The sequence below is a fragment of the Equus caballus genome, chromosome 16, assembly GCF_041296265.1.
Source record: "Equus caballus isolate H_3958 breed thoroughbred chromosome 16, TB-T2T, whole genome shotgun sequence".
Lineage (NCBI taxonomy): Eukaryota > Metazoa > Chordata > Mammalia > Perissodactyla > Equidae > Equus > Equus caballus.
This window is the reverse complement of record NC_091699.1, coordinates 77860245-77881209: the sequence shown is the minus strand read 5'-3', so window position 1 is coordinate 77881209 and position 20965 is coordinate 77860245. Positions and strand designations below refer to the sequence as shown.

The window sequence follows — 20965 nt, the reverse complement described above, 5'->3', positions numbered from 1 at the left end:
AAAGATATCAAAAGGAAACATACAAAAACACTTGACATACTCTAATCACTTCTACAATTTTGATCAAGGGTAGTAGAAAGAAGACTGAGGAATCAGAATTCATAATTCAAATTGTGAGCTCCTTTCTGAGGCTTGGTTTCCTATTCTATAAAACAAGAGGGTTGGACTTCAGCTGTAAAATGGCCTCATTTTGTCAATTAGAACCCATTTCTTTTGGGAACATGGGCTCTGCCAAAGATATAAAATGAGTGGGTCCATCCCTGCATGGACCACTCAGACAAGGCAGTTGCCCTCCCTGCCAGAGCACTGGTGGAAACTACAATGGTGCATCTAGAAGTCTCCTCCAGCACAGTTCCCAAGCATCAGAGACTTTTATTTTTCAAGTATTCTTAATTGCATTTCAACCACCCGTCCATAAGCTTCTTACACACCGGATTTTTTTAACAAACATCCCTGGAGAGAAGAACGTCTTGCTATGTTTCTAATACTTTCTAATACTTCCATTTGCCAAAACTTCACAAGGCCTGTTATATCTACATACAAAAGAATGATTGCTATGGTCACGATGATTGACCCAAGGAGGAGCACTTGACCTAGACCATCAGCGTCAATAAGCGTTAGACTGTATATAGGCTATTGCTAGACATATTGGGAAGGAGAGGTTCTCTTGCTGAGGTGGGAGATAAGTCTGCAGCTTCAGGGGTCATCTTGCCACCGTGAAGGAGAACCCCAAGATCAAGAAAGACGTTTGTGATGACATCAACACCTTGATCAGCAGACAAATCCTGGGACTTTTTTACATATCTCAGCCAATAAGACCCATTTTGTGCTTGAGCTAGTTTGATAATTTATAAGCAAAGGAATCCTTAACAACATGCACTCGGTAACCTTTGAAGACGCTTGGATACCAGATCCACCAGGAAATCAAGATTGGGGCCTCCATGATGATTCCTTCTTGCTGTAACTTTGAAAAACCATACTCTCTAGAGAGCTCTCAAATTCCCAGTCTCTCTGGAGTTGACCAAACACCATGGTATCCACACTGTTTCTCCCTCTGCCCCAAACTTGAACAGTTCTTTTCTTATGCACAAATTCAAATGCCAACTACACTTCAAGACCTGCCTGGCCTGCCTCCTGACTACTGCAGCTGCATCCATCTTACATGTTCTCATCTGCCCCAAACACTGTCTATACCACTGTTTCTTAACAGCTCATGTGTATATTTTATTATCTGTATTGTTTATTTCTGTGTATATGTTTGGTTGACCCAACTTTAGCATAAGTTTTGAGAAAAGGGACCATGTTCTACTTCATTCTACTTCAGGGTTCTCCTAATACAATGCAAAGCAAGTAAACACTTGCTAAACTTAATTAAAAGGATACAGTAGGTTAGTGGGTAAGTGCGAAGTTGGGTGTGTAGAGTGTGATCCCAATTCTTAAAAGATATCAAATATATTTATGTCTAGGATGTACTGTTGAGGTTTTTAGTTAATTCTTAAATTAAAAATTATTTTTTCCTGAGTAAAGCAAACATAAAAATTGAGGGGAAAAAAATCCACAAATATGTGACGCAATTTCCCAGAACAGTACCAATTCATGACTGTTGTCCTAGTATAACAATTACCAGCACCTTCTCTCTTAAAGGTGTCCCAGGACGTCCAGTTTCCAATCTGGCTTGTTAGGAGCTTGGAAGTCATCACTGTCCTAACAAGTAAAAAGTCGAGCAAACTGAAAATCAACAACTTTTCTTACATCTATTCAAGATGTGAGGTCACAAGGCAAACCACTGCTCCCAAAATTGGAGAGACAGATGTGCGGAAACAGAGAATACAACTTACCACTACAGAAACCTATGTTTCTGTACCAGAAACCTGGGCTGGGGTAGAGGAGCCTGACCTGTAATTGACAAATTGCTAGAGGCTCTGTGTGGACAAATCTGAGAGTTAAAAACTCCAGGGGAGGGTCCAGGATCAGGGTGGTGCCCATACTTTTGTAAGTTTTACCTCCAGTAATTCTACCAAGTTCTCACAGTGAGGATCTGAGAAAAACACACCTGTGCTTCCAACAGGGGGAGGGGAAAAGTAACCATTTTGACATACTCCAGAGAGTTCTGTTCTTAAGAAGATCTGCCCTCAGGAGAAACTATTTTGCCAGAGCCTAATTAAACCGGGGGAAGGAAAATACCTAACTCCAGCCCCCTGTAGCCATCCTGTCCTGCCTAAGAGGGTAAAAAGCACATGAGAAGCACTTGTGAAATTTACAGCCCAGGAGCACAGGCTCTCTAAAAGACTGAGGCCTAATCATAGGACTATACTTCCCTTCCCTTCTTACCCTCACATCACTAAAAACTTATCTATTGCCGTTTCTTTTATCCATTATATCATATCCAGCTTTCAACAAAAAATTATAAGGCATGCTAACATACAAAAACCAGTTTGAAAAGACAGATCAAGCATCAGAATCAGACTCAGATAAAGCAGGGATGTTGGAATTATCAAATCTGGAAGTTAAAGTAACTATAATTAATATGCTAAGGGCTCTAATGGAAAAAGTAGATGATATGCAAGAACAGATGGGTAATGTAAACAGAGAGATGGAAATTCCAAGAAAAAATCACAGAGAAATGCAAGAGGTCAAAAACACTGTTACAGAAATGAAGAATGTCTTTAACGGGCTCGTTAGCAGACTGGACACAGCTGAAGAAAGAATCTCTGAGCTTGAGGACATGTAGATATGAAACTACAAAAACTGAGAAGGAAAGGAAAGAAAAGACTGAAAAATTGCAACAGAAGAATATGCAGGAACTGTGGGACAACTACAAAGAGTGTAACATACTCATAATGGGAATACCAGAAGAAGAAGAAAGAGAGAAAGGAACAGAAGAAATATTTGAAATAATAATGACTGAAAATTTCCCCCAAATTAATGTCAGACACCAAACACATATCCAGGAAGCTCAGAGAACAGCAAGCAGGATAAGTGCCCAACCCACCACTCCCCAAAAAAACTATACCTAGGCTTATCATATTCAAAATTCAGAAAATCAAAGATAAAGAAAAAATCTTGAAAGAAGTCAGAGGGGGGAAAACACCTTATCTATAGAGGAGCAAAGATAAGAATTAGATTTGACTTCTCCTCAGCAACTATGCATGCAAGAAGAGAGAGGCGTGGAATATTTGCAGTTTTCAGAGAAAAAAACACCAACCTGAAATTCTGCATTCTGTGAAATTATCCTTCAAGACTGAAGAAAGAATAAAGACTTTCTCAGAAAAACAAAAATGGAGAGAATGTGTCACCATGAGACCTGCCTTGCAAGAAATGTTAAAAGAAGTTCTTTAGAGAGAAGGAAGATAACATAGGTTAGAAACTTGGTTAGAATCTATACAAAGATTCAAATTTTAATGGTGCCCAGGATTTGTTTTAATCAGATATAGTAAGATGCACACACACAAAAATGATCAACATGAAGAAAAAGTTCTTATTTTACTCACAGTTCCCTAGAAACAGGAGGCATGCATGCCATGCAGGGCCACACAGAGAAGAACCGGGGCAAGATGAGCAAGCAGAGAGAGAGGAACTGTGGGTGGAGCCTTTCTTGTGGTTTATCTTGGAAGAAATGAGTGAGGTAAGGTAAACAAGTTAGGCAGACTTAGAATTGGATAGTCTGAATAATGTCAGTGGGCTCTGGGCTGTAGGGGTGGCCCCTTGTTATCTAGCACCCAGTCCTGGGATGTTTAGAAAGGGGGATAGTGCCCCAGAGTTCAAAAACCCAATAAGAGGAGGCAGGTGGGAGTATGGACTCAGGTTTGGTTGGTCTACATATTAAAGGAGTGCTTGCAAGCAAATCCTTTACTGTCTCTAGGAATTAGCTAATCATGGTGAGAGGCAGTCCCTCCCTTCAGCAAGGCTCCAGATGCCAGATTATCAAGAACACAGAAAATTTAAAAATATAGCTAAACAAGAGTATTAGAGAAGGAATAAGTGAAGTTAAAATAAAAACTGTTATTTTTCTTATTCTTAATTGATCTAAGACACAACATTTTGTTCAAAATAACAACAACAATGTGTCTGATGATTATAGCTTATACACAAGTGAAATGAATGACAGCAATGATACAAGGAACAGGAGGATGAATCAGGGATATATTGTTATTATAAGGTAATTGCAGTACCCATGAAGTGATACAGTGTTATTTGAAAGTGGATTTGGAGTAGTTATAAATGCACATTACAAATTTTAGGACAACCACTAAAAAAGTGGGGAAAAAAGAAGGATAATTGATATGCTAAGAAAGGAGAGAAATAGTCATATAAAATCTCAATTAAAATATCTAAAGGCAGAAAAAGAATAGAAGACAAAAATAAGAACAAAGAACAAGAGTGACAAATAGAAAACTAACAAATATAGTAAATGTATTAATCCAACTATGTTAGTAATCACTTTAAATGCCAGTGATCTAACTACATCTATTAAAAGATACATTGTTGAGTGGATCAAAAAACAACACCCAACTATATGTTGTTGAAGCCTACTTTAAATATAGAGATACATATAGATTAAAAGTAGACAAATAGAGAAAGATATACCACACTAACACTAATCAAAAGAAAACTGGAGTACTATATTAATTTCAGAAAAATCAGACTTCAGAACAAGGAAAGTTATCAGGGATAAAGAGAGGCATTACATAATGATAAAGGGGTCAATGCTCCAAAAAGACATAGCAATCCTTAGTGTGTATGCACCTAACAACAGAGCACCAATATAACTGAGGCAGGGAGGAGACATCAGCATCATGACAGAGTGAGTTCTCCCATAAACTCTCCCCTCAAAGATACAACAAAAAGGACATTCATATTCCAGCAGAGGACATCCACACAACACAAAACACATCTGACTGACCCACGAAGTCATACATCCAAAGGTGGAGGTGCTGGAGCCCCTTCCCAAGGAAGTGGAACAAGGTAAGAAAACGCTTCTCTTCCTCACTGAAGGAAAGCAGCCCAGGGAGTGCACACCACCTCCAGGAGGAAAGTGGAGGAGGGGAGGGAAAAGCAGCCCTCTGTGGAAACTCCACAGATCTCTGAGGTCCCTCACAGCTCAGAAGAAAGCCCTCCACAGAAAGGACTAGCTATCATCATTAACCAAACACCCCAGGAAAGCAGATAGCAAAGGCAGAGCGAGAAGCCCACAAGACCATGCAAGAGAAGAAAGCGCCCCTCCCCCACACTCAGAGCCACAGCCCAGCACCTTGGAGCTGTGCCCACAGATCCCAGTGGGCTCAAAATACGCATCTCTTGACCCCCCCCCCCCCCCACCCAGAAGGGAAAGGTGGAAGTGGCAAACAAAGACTATTACAATGCAAAAGTAAAAATCCATGCCATCGGGCAGTATGGAAAAGTACATTAAATCTCCAGACCAGAAGGAAAATGACAAGTACCAGAAATTAACCATGAAGACACAGAAATCTATAACCTAAATGACAGAGAATTCCAAGTACCTATCAGTGAAAAACTCAATGAGTTGAAAGAGAATGCAGATAGACAATACAATGAGTTTATGAGCTACTTCACAAAAGAGATTGAAACTATAAAGAATAATAATCAGACTAACAATAATCAGAATTATTGGAGACGAAAAACACAATGGATGAGACAAAGAATAAAACAGATTCCCTGAACAGCAGAGGTGATAACATCAAGGAACAATCAGCATAATTGAGGATAAAAACATAGAAATGCCTCAGAAGGAGGACTAGAGAGAACTAAGACTAAGAAGAAATGAAGAAAGTCTCTGAGAAATATCCAACTCAATTAGGAAATGCAACATAAGAATTACAGGTATTCCAGAGGGAGAAGAGAAGGAGAATGAAGCAGAAAGTGTGTTCAAAGAAATAATATCACATAACTTTCCAAACCTGGGGAAAGAGATGGAAATACATGTGAAAGTGGCCATCAGATTTCCTAACTATGTCAATGAAAAAGGACCTACTGCAAGGCATATAGCAGTGAAGCTGGCAAAAGTCAATGACAAAGAAAAAACACTAAGGGCAGCAAGGTAGAAGAAAGTAACTTACAAAGGAACCCCTATCAGGCTTTCAGCGAATTTCTCAGTAGAAACCTTACAGACTAGAAGACAGTGGAATGATATATCCAAATCTTTCAAAGACAAAGACTTTTAGGCAAGAATACTCTATCCAGCAAAAATATCCTTCAGATTTGATAGAGAAACAAAAACTTTCCCAGACAAACAAAAGCTAAGGGAGTTCATTGCCACAAGACCCCTCCTACAAGAAATCCTAAACAAGGCCCTCATACCTGAAAAGAAAATAAGAAAGTTGTTACAAATCTGTAAGCATTGAGATGAATAGGCAGACAAAATCAGAAAATTGGAGCTATCCATCAGGACAGGTTAGCAAATACTCAGATAAAACATTTAAGATAAAGGGACAGAAAATGCGAAAAACAAAGACAATCTTGTCATTTTAACCACAAATTCACAACACAAGACAAAATAAGATGTGACAAAAACAACTTAGGAAGGGAAGAGGAAAGGGACTGAACTGGTTTAGTCTGAGAAAATGAGGTCATCAGAAATTGGACTATCTCATCTATGAGATTTTTCATATAAACTTCACAATAACCACTAAACAAATACATAGCACAGAGAGACAAATAATAAATAAGGATAAAACAATAAAACCAGCGTAGAAATCTACCCAACTGAATTGGTAGTCTGAAATGCACATGACGAGAAACAAAGGAAATGCAGGAGAATCAGAAAACAAGCAATAAAATGGCAGCATTAAGCTCTCATATATCAATAATCACCCTCAATATAAAGGGATTGAAGATCCAATAAAAAGACACAGAGTGGCAAGATGGATTAAAGAACAAGACCCAATAATATGCTGCCTCCAGGAAACACATCTCAGCTCCAATGACAAACACAGGCTCAGAATGAAGGGATGGAAGATGATACTCCAAGCTAATGGCAAACAAAAGACAGCAGGTGTTGCAATACTTAGACAAAGTAGACCTCAAAATAAGACAGGTAAAGAGAGACAAAGAGGGGCAGTATATAATGATAGAAGGGACACTCCACCAAGAAAACATAACACTTACAAATGTCTATGCACCCAAAACAGGAGCACCAAAGTACAGAAAGCAACTATTAGCAACCCTAAAATGAGATGTTAACAAGAAAAAAAAATAATAGTAGGGGACCTCAACACTCCACTCACATAAATGGATAGCTCATCCAAACAGAAAGTCAACAAGGAAACGGTGGAATTAAATGAAAAGTTAGACCAGATGGACTTAATAGATATATATATAGAACACTCCATCCCAAAACAGCAGAATACACATTATCTCAAGTGTGCATGGAACATTCTAAAGGATAGACCATATGTTGAGAAATAAAGCAAGCCTCAATAAATTTAAGAAGATTGAAATAATAACAAGCATCTTTTCTGACCACAATGCTATGAAACTACAAATCAACTACAAGAAAAAAGCTGAGAAAAGGACAAAGATATGGAGACTGAACAACCAATGGATTAATTAATAAGTCAAAGGAGAAATAAAAAAATATCTGGAGACAAACGAGAATGATAACATACCATACCAACTCATATGAGGTGCAGCAAAAGTGATACTAACAGGGAAATTCATTGCAATACAGGCTTACCTTAACAAACAAGAAAAATCCCAAATAAGCAATCTCAAACTGCACCTAACTGAATTAGAAAAAGAACAAACAAGGCCCAAAGTCAGCAGAAGGAGGGAAATAACAAAAATCAGAGCAGAAATAACTGTAATCGAAAAAAAAAGAGACAGTAGAAAGAATCAATGAAATGAAGAGCTAGTTCTTAGATAAGATAAACAAAATTGACAAAACCCTAGCCAGACTTACAAAGAAAAAGAGGGAGAAAACTCAAACAAATAAAATTAGAAATGAAAGAAGAGAAATTACACTGGATACCACAGAAATACAAATGATTATAAGAGAATACTATGAAAAGCTGTATGCCAACAAATTGGACAATCTAGAAGAAATGGATAAATTCTTAGACTCTTACAATCTCCCAAAGCTGAATCAAGAAGAAACAGAGAATCTGAATAGACCAATCACAAGTAAAGAGATTGAAACAGTAATCAAAAACATTCCCCCCAAAAAAGGCCAGGTGCGGACAGCTTCCCTGGAGAAGTCTACCAAATGTTCAAAGAAGATCTAATACCTATCCTTCTCAAACTATTGCAAAAAATTAGGGAAGACAGGACACTTCCTAACACATTCTATGAGGCTAACATCACTCTGATACCAAAGCCTGACAAGGACAACACATAAAAGGAAAACTACAGGCCAATATCACTGGTGAACATAGATGCAAAAGTCCTCAGTAATATATTGGCAATGTGAATACAGAAATACATTAAAAAGATCATACACTATGATCAAGTGGGATTTATACCAGGGACACAGGGATGGTTCAGCATCCACAAATCAATCAGTGTGATATACCACATTAACAAAAGGAAGAATGAAAACCACATGATCATCTCAATAGACTCAGAGAAAGGATTTGACAAGATCCAACTGGCATTCATGATAAAAACTCTTAACAAAATGGGGATAGAAGGAAACTACCTCAACATAATAAAGGCTATATATGACAAACCTACAGCCACCATCATGCTCAATGGGGAAAAACTGAAAGCCATCCCTCTGAGAAGAGGAATAAGACAAAGGTGCCCACTCTCACCACTCTTATTCAACATTGTACTGGAGGTTTGGGGAAGAGCAATTAGGCAAGAAAAAGGAATTAAAGAAATACAAATAGGAAATGAAGAAGTGACACTCTCGCTGTTTGCAGATGACATGATCTTATATATAGAAAACCCTAAAGAATCCATTGCAAAACTATTAGAATTAATCAACAACTACAGTAAAGTGGCAGGGTACAAAATCAACTTACAAAAATCAGTTGCATTTCTATACTCTAATAACAAACTAACAGAAAGAGAACTCAAGAATACAATTCCATTTACAATTGCAACAAAAAGAATAAAATATCTAGGAATAAATTTAACCAAGAAGGTGAAAGACCTATACAATGAAAACTATAGGACATTACTGAAAGAAATGGAGATATTCCATGCACATGGATCAGAAGAATAAACATAGTTAACATGTCCATACTACCCAAATCAATCTACAGATTCAGTGTAATCCCAATCAGAATATCAATGACATTCTTCACGGAAATAGAACAAAGAATCATAAAATTCATATGGGGCAACAAAAGACCCCAAATAGCTAAAGTAATCCTGAGAAAAAAGAAGAAAGCTGGAGGGGCTGGCTCGGTGGTGCAGGGGTTAAGTTTGCACCTTCTGCTTCAGCGGCCCAGGGTTCACTGGTTCGGATCCCAAGTGTGGACCTACGCACTGCTTGTCAAGCCATACTGTGGCAGGTGTCCCACATATAAAGTAGAGGAAGATGGGCACGGATGTTAGCTCAGGGCGAGTCTTCCTCAGCAAAAAGAGGAGGATTGGCAGCAGATGTTAGCTCAGGGCTAATCTTCCTCAAAAAAAAAAAAAAAAATAGAAAGAAAGCTGGAGGCATCACAATCCCTGACTTCAAAATGTACTACAAAGCTGCAGTAATCAAAACAGCATGGCAGTGGCACAAAAACAGACATACAGATCAATGGAACAGAATTAAAAGAAATAAAACCACACATCTATGGACAGCTAATCTTTGACAAAGGATCCAAGAACATACAATGGAGAAAGGAAATTCTCTTCAATAAATCCTGTTGGGAAAACTGGGCAGCCACATGCAAAAGAATGAAAGAAGACCGTTATCTTATGCCATACACAAAAATAGACTGAAAATGGATCAAAGACTTGAAGGTAAGACAGGAAACCATAAAACTTCTAGAAGAAAATATAGGTAGTACACTCTTTGATATCCATCTTAAAAGGATCTTCTTGAATACCATGTCTTCTTGGACAAGGGAAGCAAAAGAAAAACTAAACAAGTGGGACTTCATCAGACTAAACAGCTTCTGCAAGGCAAAGGAAACTAGGATCAAAGCAAAAAGACAACCCACCAACTTGGAGAAAATATTTGCAAATCTTATATTTGACAAAGGGTTAATCTCCATAAGAACTCACACAACTGAACAACAACAAAACCCGACCAAAACATGGGTAAAGTATATGAACAGATATTTCTCCAGAGAAGATATACAGATGGCCACTAGGCACATGAAAAGATGTTCAACATCATTAATCATTAGGGAAATGCAAATGAAAACTACACTAAGATAGCACCTTACACTCATTTAAATGGCTATAATCACTAAGACAATAAACAACAAGTGTTGGAGAGGGTGTGGATCAAAGGGAACACTCATACACTGCTTATGGGAATGCAAACAAGTGCAGCCTCTATGGAAAACAGATTGGAGATTTCTCAAAAAACTTAAAATGGAAATACCATATGGCCCAGCTATCCTACTACTTGGTATCTATCCAAACACCTTGAAATCAACAATTAAAAGCAACTTATGTACCCCTATGTTCATTGCAGCATTATTCACAACAGCCAAGCCATGGAAGCAACCCAAGTGCCCATCAACAGATGATTGGATAAAAAAGATGTGGTATGTATACACAATGGAATACTACTCAGCCATAAAAAAGACAAAATCATCCCATTTGCAACAATATGGATGGACCTGAAGGATATTATGTTAAGTGAAATAAGCCAGATGGAGAAAGACAAACACCAGATAATTTCACTTGTATGTGGAAGATAAACATACTCATGAACAAACACAACAGTTCAGTGCTTACTGGGGGAAGGAAGCTGGGAGGTGGGTACAGGGGGTGAAGGGGAGTACCTATATGGTGATGGACAAGTAATAATGTACAGCTGAAATCTCACAATGTTGTGAACTATTATGAACTCAAAAAAAAAGTGAGGCAAAAACCAAAGAACTACAAGAAGAAACAGATGAATCCACTATTATAGTTGAAGACTTTAACACCCCTCTATCAGAAATGGGCAGATCCAGCAGGAAGAAAATCAGTAAGAACATAGTTGAACTCAATAGCACTGTCAATCAAATGGATATAACTGACATCTACAGAATACTTCATCCAACCATAGCAAAATACATGTTCTTCTCAAGCTCACATGTAACATTTACCAAGGTAGACCACATTTTACTTTATTTTATTTTTGAGGAAGATTAGCCCTGAACTAATATCCACCACAAATCCTCCTCTTTTTGCTGAGGAAGACTGGCCCTGAGCTAACATCTGTGCCCATCTTTCTCTACTTTGTACGTGGGACACCCGCCACAGCATGGCTCGACAAGTGGTGCATAGGACCACATCCAGGATCTGAACCAGTGAACCCCAGGCCGCTGAAGCAGAACGTGTGAACTTAACTGCTGTGCCACTGGGCCAGCCCACATTTTGACCTATAAAACACACCTTAACAAATTTAAAGGAATAGAAATTATACAACGCCTCCTCTAAGACCACAGTGGGATTAAACTAGAAATTAATAATAGGAAGATGGCTGGAAAAATCCCAAAATACTTGGAGATTAAACAACAAACTTCTAAACAGCACATGGGTCAAATAGAAATCTCAAAAGAAATTTTAAAATATTTAAAACTAAATGAAAATTTAAAAACAACTTATCAAAATTTGTAGGATACAGCAAAAGTAGTACTTAGAGGGAAATCTATAGCATTGAATGCATATATCAGAAAAGCAGAAAAATTTAAATTCAATCATCTAAACATCATCTAAGCATCCACCTTAGGAAAATTTTTGAAAGAAGAGAAAATTAAATCCAAAGTAAGCAGCAGAAAAGAAAAAATTAAAAATGGAGCAGAAATCAATGACATTGAAAACAGGAAATCAATAGAGAAAAGCAATAAAACCAGAAGCTGATTCTTTGAAAAGATCAATAAAATTAATAAGCCTCTAGCCAGGCTAACTAAGAAAAAAAGAGGGGACATCAGAAAGGAAAGACGGGACATCACTCTAGATCCCATGGACATTAAAAGGATGATCAAGGAATACTATGAACAACTCCATGCTCACAAGTTTGATAACCTAGATGAAGTGGACGGATTTTTGAAACACAATGTGCCAAAACTCACACAAGAAGAAATAGACAATCTGAATAGGCCTACATCTATTAAAGAAATTAAATTAATACCCTTACAAAACAGAATGCACCAGAGTCAGATAGGTTTACTGGCGAATTATACCAGATACTTAAGGAAAAATGATAGCAATTCTCTACAATCTCCTCTAGAAAACAGAAGCAAAGAGACTACTTCCTAAATCATTCTATCAGGCCAGGATTACCCTTTTGTCAAAACCAGACAAAGATTACAAGAAAAAGAAAACTAGAGACCAATGTCCTTATGAAGATAAATGTAAAAATCCTCCAAAAGAATGTTATCAAATCAAAGCCAACAATGTATAAAAAGAATTATACACCATGACCAAGTGGTATTTATTCCAGGTATGTAAGGCTGGTTCAACACTCAAAAACCAATTTATGTAATCCATCACATCAACAGGCTACAGAAGAAAAGTTACATGATCATATCAACAGAAGCAGAAAAAGCATTCAACAAAATCCAACACTCATTCATGATTTATAAAAAAATTCTTGGCAAACTAAGAATGGGGGGAACTTCTTCAACATGATAAACAACATCTACAGAAAACCTACAACTAGAGTGCAGCCCAGTGGCATAGTAGTTAAGTTCGTGTGCTCCACTTCGGTGGCCCAAGGTTCGCAGGTTCAGATCCTAGGCATGGACCTATGCACTGCTCATCAAGCCATGCTGTGGTGGCGTCCCACATACAAAAATAGAGAAAGATTGGCACAGATATTAGCTCAGGGCCAATCTTTCTCACACACACAAAAAACAACAGAAAATTTACAGCTAACGTCATACTGAATGGTGAGAAACTAGATGCCTTCTCACTAAGATCAAGAACAAGGCAAGTATGTTGCCTCTCACCCCTCCTTTTCAACATTGTACTGGAAGTCCTAGTTAATGAAATAAGACACAAAAAGGTTATAAAAGGCACACAGATTGCCAAGGAAGAAACATGGCTAGCTTTGTTTGCAGATGATCTGATTATATATGTAGAAAATTCCAGAGAATTAGCAAAAAAACTCCTGGAACTAAGTGATCATACTATCATTATGTGACCTTTGATTATAGCTTGTGCCATCACTAGAATGTAAACTCCATCAGAGAAGGACATTTGCTTTGGCTCATTGTTGTATCCAGAGTCTTTACCAGTACCTGGTCAATAGTTAGCACTCAATAACTGTTGGTTAAAAAAAAATCTTCCTCCTTTTTGCTTGAGGAAGATTAGCACTGAGCTAACATCTGTGCTGATCTTCCGCTATTTTGTATGTGGGATGCCTCCACAGCAAGGCTGATGAGTGGAGTAGGTCTATGCTTGGATCTAAACCTGTGAACCTGGGCCGCCAAAGGGAAACACGCAGAACTTTTAACCACTCGGCCACAGGGCCGGCCCCCTGGATTCAGCTTTGTGTGTGTGTGTGCGTGTGTGTGTGAGGAAGATTGGCCCTGAGCTAACATCTGTTGCCAACCTTCCTGTTTTTGCCTGAGGAAGATTGTTGCTGAGCTAACATCATGTGCCCATCTTCCTCTATTTTATGTGGGATCCCACCACAGTGTGGCTTGACAAGCAATGCTAGGTCAGCACCTGGGATCCAAACCCATGAACCCTGGGCTGCTGAAGTGGAGCGTGCAAATTTAACCACTACACCACCAGGTTGGCCCCTAGATTCAGCTTTTTAATACCATCTAAGAATCTTTTTCTTTTAAAAGACGAATGTAACTATTTTTATTTTATATTATAAACTATATGCTTGGGCTTACTTCTCTTAACTCTATTTTATATACTATCCTTTACTTTTCCCTACTGTTTCTCTTGTTTAACTTTTTTCCTTATCATCGCTTTCTTATTTTCTATTTCCCCTCCATTAATCATTAATTTGGAAGAATATATATCAGGTTTTTTTACTTAAAATAAACTAAGTAAAATTATTTGTAAATAAAGTGTTTTAATGTATATTTCTAAATTCATCAATTTTAGAAATGAAACAATATTTATGACCACCCATGAAAGACGAGAAAATTAGTTGGCTTACATCTCCTTCCTCTTCTTTAATTTTTTGTTTGCATTTATGGGGGCAAGGGGAGTCTCCCCATCTATTATCATGAAATTATCTTTTATACTTTAGGTTTTTTATACTGTAGCTTTTCTTTCAAGAATTATAATTCTTGCTTTGGAATCACAATGCCATGGTTATTTAAATTTTATTTCTAAGTTTAAACAGAATTAATGGGCCCTGTAAGTCCATATACATTCTTGGGTTCTTTATTCTAATTCTTCTATGTGCCACCTAAAGTGACCAGATCAGCATTGTCCAATAGAAATAGAACACAAGCCACACACGTAATTTTAAATTTTTTAGTAGCCACATTAGCAAAGAAATAAGTGAAATTAATTAAATAATATATTTTATTTAACCCAATATCTGCAAACTACTATAATTTCAATGCGTAATCAATATATAAATGATTAGTGAGACACTTTGCATTCTTTTTTTCATACTAAGTCCTCGAAATCTGTGTATTTTACTCGTATAGCACATCTCAACTCAGACCAGTCACATTTCAAGTGCCACATATGGTGAGTGGCTACATACTGGACAGCACAGCTATAGATCCTGGTACACACAGAAAATGACAACGTTCTTTATGTCCTTAGCCCAAAGCCTTCCACCCCACAGCCCCAGGCTAAGGAGACCAATGTCTCAGCACATCCATAGTCCTTACGAGGCACACCAATTAGAAAGTGCTGGCTGGATGACTTTTAGGAAGTGGTTAATTAAGACAGTGTTTCTCAAGTTTTAATATACACAGGAATTACCCGGGCTTCTTGTTAACATGCAGGCTCTGAGTCAGTAGCTCTGGAGTGAGCCCTGAGATTCTGCATTTTTAACAAGCTCCTAGAGGATGCTGGTCCTCAGAAAGCACTTGAGTAGCAAGGGATGAGGTTATATATACTGAGGTTTGGCCTCACTGAGAATGTCTTCCTGATACCTTTTCAATTGGCCACATAGAGGAACCTAAATCAGTGCTCTCTAATAGAAATATAACACAAGGCAAATATAGAATGTGGCTAGGGAATTCTCAGGTTTCATTTCTTTCATTTCCTCTCTAAGCTCTGTGTCATTGAGTCATTGCCTTCTGTTTTCTGATGTTGCTGAGATAATTTATACAGCCTAATTTATTTTATTTTTCTTACTGGATAGTTTATCTTTCATTCTGAATAACACCATATTAATCTTGATTTATTTTTTGTTTTTCCCTCTGGAACGCGATAAGACTTTTAATCTGCTAATTCAGATGTTCTTTTACTTTGGGAAAATTTTTATCTAATTCCATATTTTTTTCATATTTTAGTCTCAAATTGAGAAATATCACATGGGACAAGTTCATTTAGTGTATTATGGTTCCTTTTTATTTCGCCCAAAGCTATTTTCAAATCAACAATGCATCTTGATTAATGATTGTCTAGGATCAAAGAAATACAATATGTTTTATATTTATTTGCAGTTCCTTTTGTTCTATCTCTTTTTTTTTTCAGAAAGTCTACATATCCTATGCTGTCTCTCTATTGTTTGTTTTCCATCACTATTATTCCTTATAACCATTTTTCTCTCTTTGTCTTTGTCCTCTGCAATCTATGAGATTTCTCCCAAAGCTTTCCTCTAAATCAAAACTCAGTTTTCCACAAGGTTGGTTTACATCTAGCTGCTTCTAATTTGGGTTTTGATCTTGTAATGGTTTTATTTTCCTTCTGTGCTTTCCTTGGCTTTGCCTTTTGTTATCTCTTGCATTTCTTTGAGACCTTTAACCTATGTTCTCTAATGCCTTAGAATTTAGAGTAATTTTCTTCTGTTTCCAGGAATTCTGAATCTTTGTTTTGCATATAACAGATGCTTCCTTTTTTACTGGAAGCATTTTTGCATAAGGCCCATACTGGTGCTTTGGGTTTTCTGTGCATCCTTTGAAGGTTTGTTGGGCGTGGGGATGGGGGAGGAAAGTTGAAGCAGCAGGGATCCAACAAGAGTTGGTCCTACACATTTCACATTCATAGTTCTCAACTAGTTTGTAGTATATTGGTACTAAGAATAGACATTTTCTTCTCATTATACTTTTAGCTGCTTGTTACTAGTTTATAAAAAAAGCTATAGATTTTTTTCTGGATTTATTTTATAGTCAGCTGTCTTAATTAACTCAATTAATTTTCATCGATTCTCTTAGCTATGGTCTATCTGGAACAGCAAGCACTTATGTATTTCTTATTATGTGCCAGTCACTATTCTTTGTTCTTTGTCATTACAACATCTCTACGAGTTGAGTCTTACTTTTCGCCCATGAGACAGAAGAAGAAAGTGATGTTAAGTATTCCACCCAAGTTCACACAGCTAGTAAGTGATAAAATGCTGATTTGAGCCCAGGTAGGTGGGCTCTTAAGTCATTACACTGTTTGCAAAATTTGACTATGTTATCTCCCTCTTTCCAATTTTTTTCCTTACCTTATTGCAATGGTTAAAATGAAGTATGCAAAGTATCTTCATTCTCTCATTTCTTCTACAACCTGCCCTTCTCCATTAAGGAGATAGACCGATTAAGGGCATCAGAAAAGCTAAAGTCTACAGTAGCTCTATACTAACTGGGCCTGTACTCTTGGGCAAGGGTTTAATAATTCTAAGCCTCAACTTTCTCACCAATGAAGTGGTAATAAACACAACTACTTTTTTGTTCCCTCTCAGAATTACCGTGAGATTTAAATATAACCATTTTTGTAAATTGCTTCAAGACCTAGACAGAGATATCATTATTACTACAATTTCATACCCAGAGTCTTTCTATTTCAGGGGCCTGTCTGCTCCACTTGAACATCCTCAAGCCAACCAGTTGCCTAGAAACTTGTTATTATCACGTTTTTCTCTACCACCTTCTACTCCCCAATGCACACACATGTCCGAACCACTACCCATCACAACTGTTGTCACTTGCCAGTCTCCAAAGAACCATTCTTGTCCTTCATCCCTATTGCAGAGACTTCTAGTTGCCTACCCACTGTCCAATATTCCCTCTTTCTTTATCAACAGACCCTCTATATCGATGGATGGGGCAATGTGCACACGGCTATAAAAAAAAAAATTCCAAACCTCCTTTGCAGCTAAGGTTAGCCAATGAAATATACACAGAAGGTGAAAGACCCAGCAGAAAAGTACGCCTTTGTGCACTATAATTATGCCCATACCACTGACAAAAAGACTGAGGCTCAGAGAGGTAGTACAGCTTACCCCAAAACTTGCAGTCTCATTGACGGCAAAGATGATGTTTTTTCCACTGAACTACACTGCCTTTATAAAGCCCTCATTCGACTATTCTGGTCTCTTAATGTCCCTTATTATCTTAGTTAACCATGCAGAGGGAGAAGGCTCAAGATGTTATCTGGACCCATCAAATAATGTGGAATTTACATTGGCCGTTCAGAGAACAAGTCTTGAATTACAGTATGCCCCCAAAGAGTTCCTTGAAGGATCAGAATTCAAACAAGTCAGAGGAATCTAGGACAGTACCATAGGGCAGTGGGGATTGACAGCAGTGACAAAAATGCTGGCAACTGCCACACGTACCACCAGCTAGCGCTTCCTCATAAGGTAGACATGTAGCTTGTTTGGATCTTAGGTCCTGGCTTTGCCCAGTGCCCACATCCTCCTCCTCGGCACTTGCTCAGAGAAGACCTGAATCTGACATCCTACAAGATTGATCCTACAGGGGCATCCTCAAAGCAAACTGCAATGCCATGAAAAGCACACATCTCAAGGGAATTCCTGTCCCCTACTGCCGCAGCTAGAGGGTTCTGGGTAAATGTTCCAGGGTTAAAAATTCTTCCCTTTTGGAAGGTGATTTGAACTTGAAGGAGGAAAATCATAATATAAAATACCATGAAAATAAGACATATGTTGTAAATCTTATACCCTGTTATAGGAGGATGCTGAGTATATGCTCTTTAAATACTTAGAAACAAGCTCTGTGTGCACACATGATTCAAGATGGGAAATATTTGCAGTGACAAACTTTATTTTCACAGACTCATGACATTCTTAGCAACGGCTTCAATTTTACCAACATTTCCAAAGTTGTTTTCAAACAGAAGTGTCTTTAAAATCCCTGAACAAACCATTTAGATGTCTTAACTTAAAACATGCATATATAATTAAATATATGCTCATTATATTCAGTATTTCCTCTGCTTTAACATATTAATAAAGATCCAACATTGTAACCATACAGCAGGTAGGGAACTCCAGGGATCTGCTTTGAAATAATGCTGGAGAGTGCCACATCAAAACCACACATCCTGCATCCACCCACTGAAGAGAGGGGAAAACTGAGAAACATCCACAGCATTTGCCACAGAGTCTCAGAATAAGTCAATAGTGGATTTCGACTTAATATTTAAATTAAGCCACTAAAGGAGACGAGGAATAACAAAAAACACAACTGATAGAAAATCATGCATAGAACCTTCATCATCAAATATCTCATGTGTGAGGTTCTCAGCAGCGGTGAAGAGCCTGCGTCATCAGCAGGAATGGTTCAGAACCTTGGAGAATGGAAAATTGCATCATTTGGGTCTACACGGTATGCATATTTGTTTCTAAGGGGTTTTCCCATAGCAACCGATTTCTTCTCAGCGTTTGTTATGCGGCAGCTAGTGCTGGCACTGGACTCATCAGAGAAGATGACAAATTGTCTTTCTCACTTTGATTCATAAGAAATCTCAGGATCCCAGGCCAGCGGTGTCGGAGTGGTTAAATTCACCCGCTCGCTTCGGTGACCAAGGGTTTCCCGGGTTGGGATCCTGGGCATGGACACGGCACCGCTCATCAGGCCATATTGAGGCAGCGTCCCACATGCCATAACTAGAGGGACACACAACTAAAAATATACAACTATATACTGGGAGGATTCAGGGAGAAAAAAGCAGAAAAAAAAGAAATTTCAGAATCCCTATTTATTCTACTCGTAAAATGTATCAAGTAAATTTTAATACAAAGATTAAAAAATACGTCTAGTCAATGTGAATTTTTCTTAGGGATTTTTGTTCAGAACTCACAAAGTAAATACATCTCTTCCAAAATATTGAATCTGGCATTCTGGGTTAACAGCAATAACAAAAAATTAACTTCAGAAGGAACATTTAAATAACAAAACCCAAAATAAATGTGAGGTACCGCAAATTACAAAGATCCTGGTTAAAGAAATAATATGGCACCAGTTCGGAGATTCCAAGAGCATGTGACTCCCTCCCTCCCTCCCTTTGAAAGAACCTTGCTTGGAGCCTTGTACATAGTGGAAACTCAAAAACGTTTGCTAAAGCCATGAGTGTTGTTTTGAGGAAATCTGGACCATCACAGTTCACAGTCTGCAACAGAATAGCAATTCCCACAAACCATGAGTGTTTCTGTATCTGAACATACCCCAGTATCTAATGCCAAGCGTCGGACTACACGACCTCTAAAGCAGTGGTTATCTACCTCGAGCTCCATCACAGTCCAGTGGAGGGCTTGTTAAAACACACCTTCCCGGGCCCCACTCCCAGAGATTCTGGTTCAGCAGCTCTAAGGTGAAGCCCATGAATTTGCTTTTCGAACAAGGTCTTAGTGGATGGTGATAGTGCTAGTCCTTGGGCTACATTTCGAATAGCACTGCTCTATCGTCTTTCCAATTCTAACAGTCTAGCCTTTAAGAGCCTTGTCTCAACCATTTGCAAAAGTCCTTAGAGCCCAGAATTTTAGTGCATCCTACCTCCTACAAAATCACCGGCAGGGTAATAGCCTCTTCACACCTGCATATCTCTGCCCTCAGCGCCATCCTCCGCCCGCCTCTGGTGCCAAGCCCCGGCACTTCCCACTCACCGAACTCTCCCCGGGTCTGGGGACGCTCAGAACCCTGGAGCCCGAGCCCAGCTCTTCAGAGAGCGCCCTGCCCGCGCGCCTCGGCTGGCGGGGCCTCGCCGCAGCCGCAGGTGGCCCGAGGAGCGCGCCTGGGGCTCTCTTAAGCCGGCACTGCCCCTTGACCTGCGCCTGGCTCTCCCCTGCGGCCTGGGGCTTTCAACTCCCTGCGGTTTTTCTGAGTGTCCCGGGACGCTCCAGCTGCCTGTTGGCTTTGTGCACAGGGGCTTGCAGCCAATTTCAGGGAAGCCGTGGGCCGCCAAAGGAATTTGAGAAAGCGGAGTTTCTCAGAAACCGAGGGCAACTGTGATGTGCTGGCTGCGCAGCCGAGGTTACTGCTGCTGCTTGGGCTGAGGACTCGTCATGTAGCTCCAAGGGTTTACTCAGCGCTTTCCGCAGACCCAGCCTACGGAGAACCAGAGAAAATTCCCAAAGTGGGGCAATCCTGTGGGAAGCGGGAGGTGGGGCGCAGAGAGAGCACCTATGCTAAGGGCAGGTAGCCGTTCTCTCCAGCAGCGTCCACGAAGGGCAGGGTTGGCCAATGGAGGAGGCAACGAAACTGAAGATGTAATTTAGCATATAGATCACCCGGAAGAACTCAGGAAGCATTGCCCGTTCTTAGACGAATGGCTCACCTTTTATGTTTGTTTCTTTTTCAGGGACATGAGATTGTCGATGAAAACGTGTTCCTAGCTTGTGCAGTTGAATTCAGTCTATCACTGTACCGCTTCAGCTTCTTCAGGCTGCCAGTGAAGAGATGCTGAAATGACTTACATTGATGAAAGTCTATTAAAAGGCACAGAGGAAACAGGAGAGATGGGAGCTCCC

General features: G+C 39.0%; 1 protein-coding gene across 1 annotated transcript in view; it reads right to left on the bottom strand.

Annotated features, from left to right (window-relative positions):
• The window catches only part of COL6A5 (collagen type VI alpha 5 chain), a 130651-nt gene extending 110330 nt beyond the window's left edge, over nt 1-20321 (bottom strand). Inside the window, exon 1 of the mRNA XM_014731857.3 lies at nt 20102-20321. The gene's annotated coding sequence lies outside the window, so the exon portion shown is untranslated. The remainder of the gene's footprint in view (nt 1-20101) is intronic.
• Between the last annotated feature and the right edge of the window lie 644 nt (nt 20322-20965).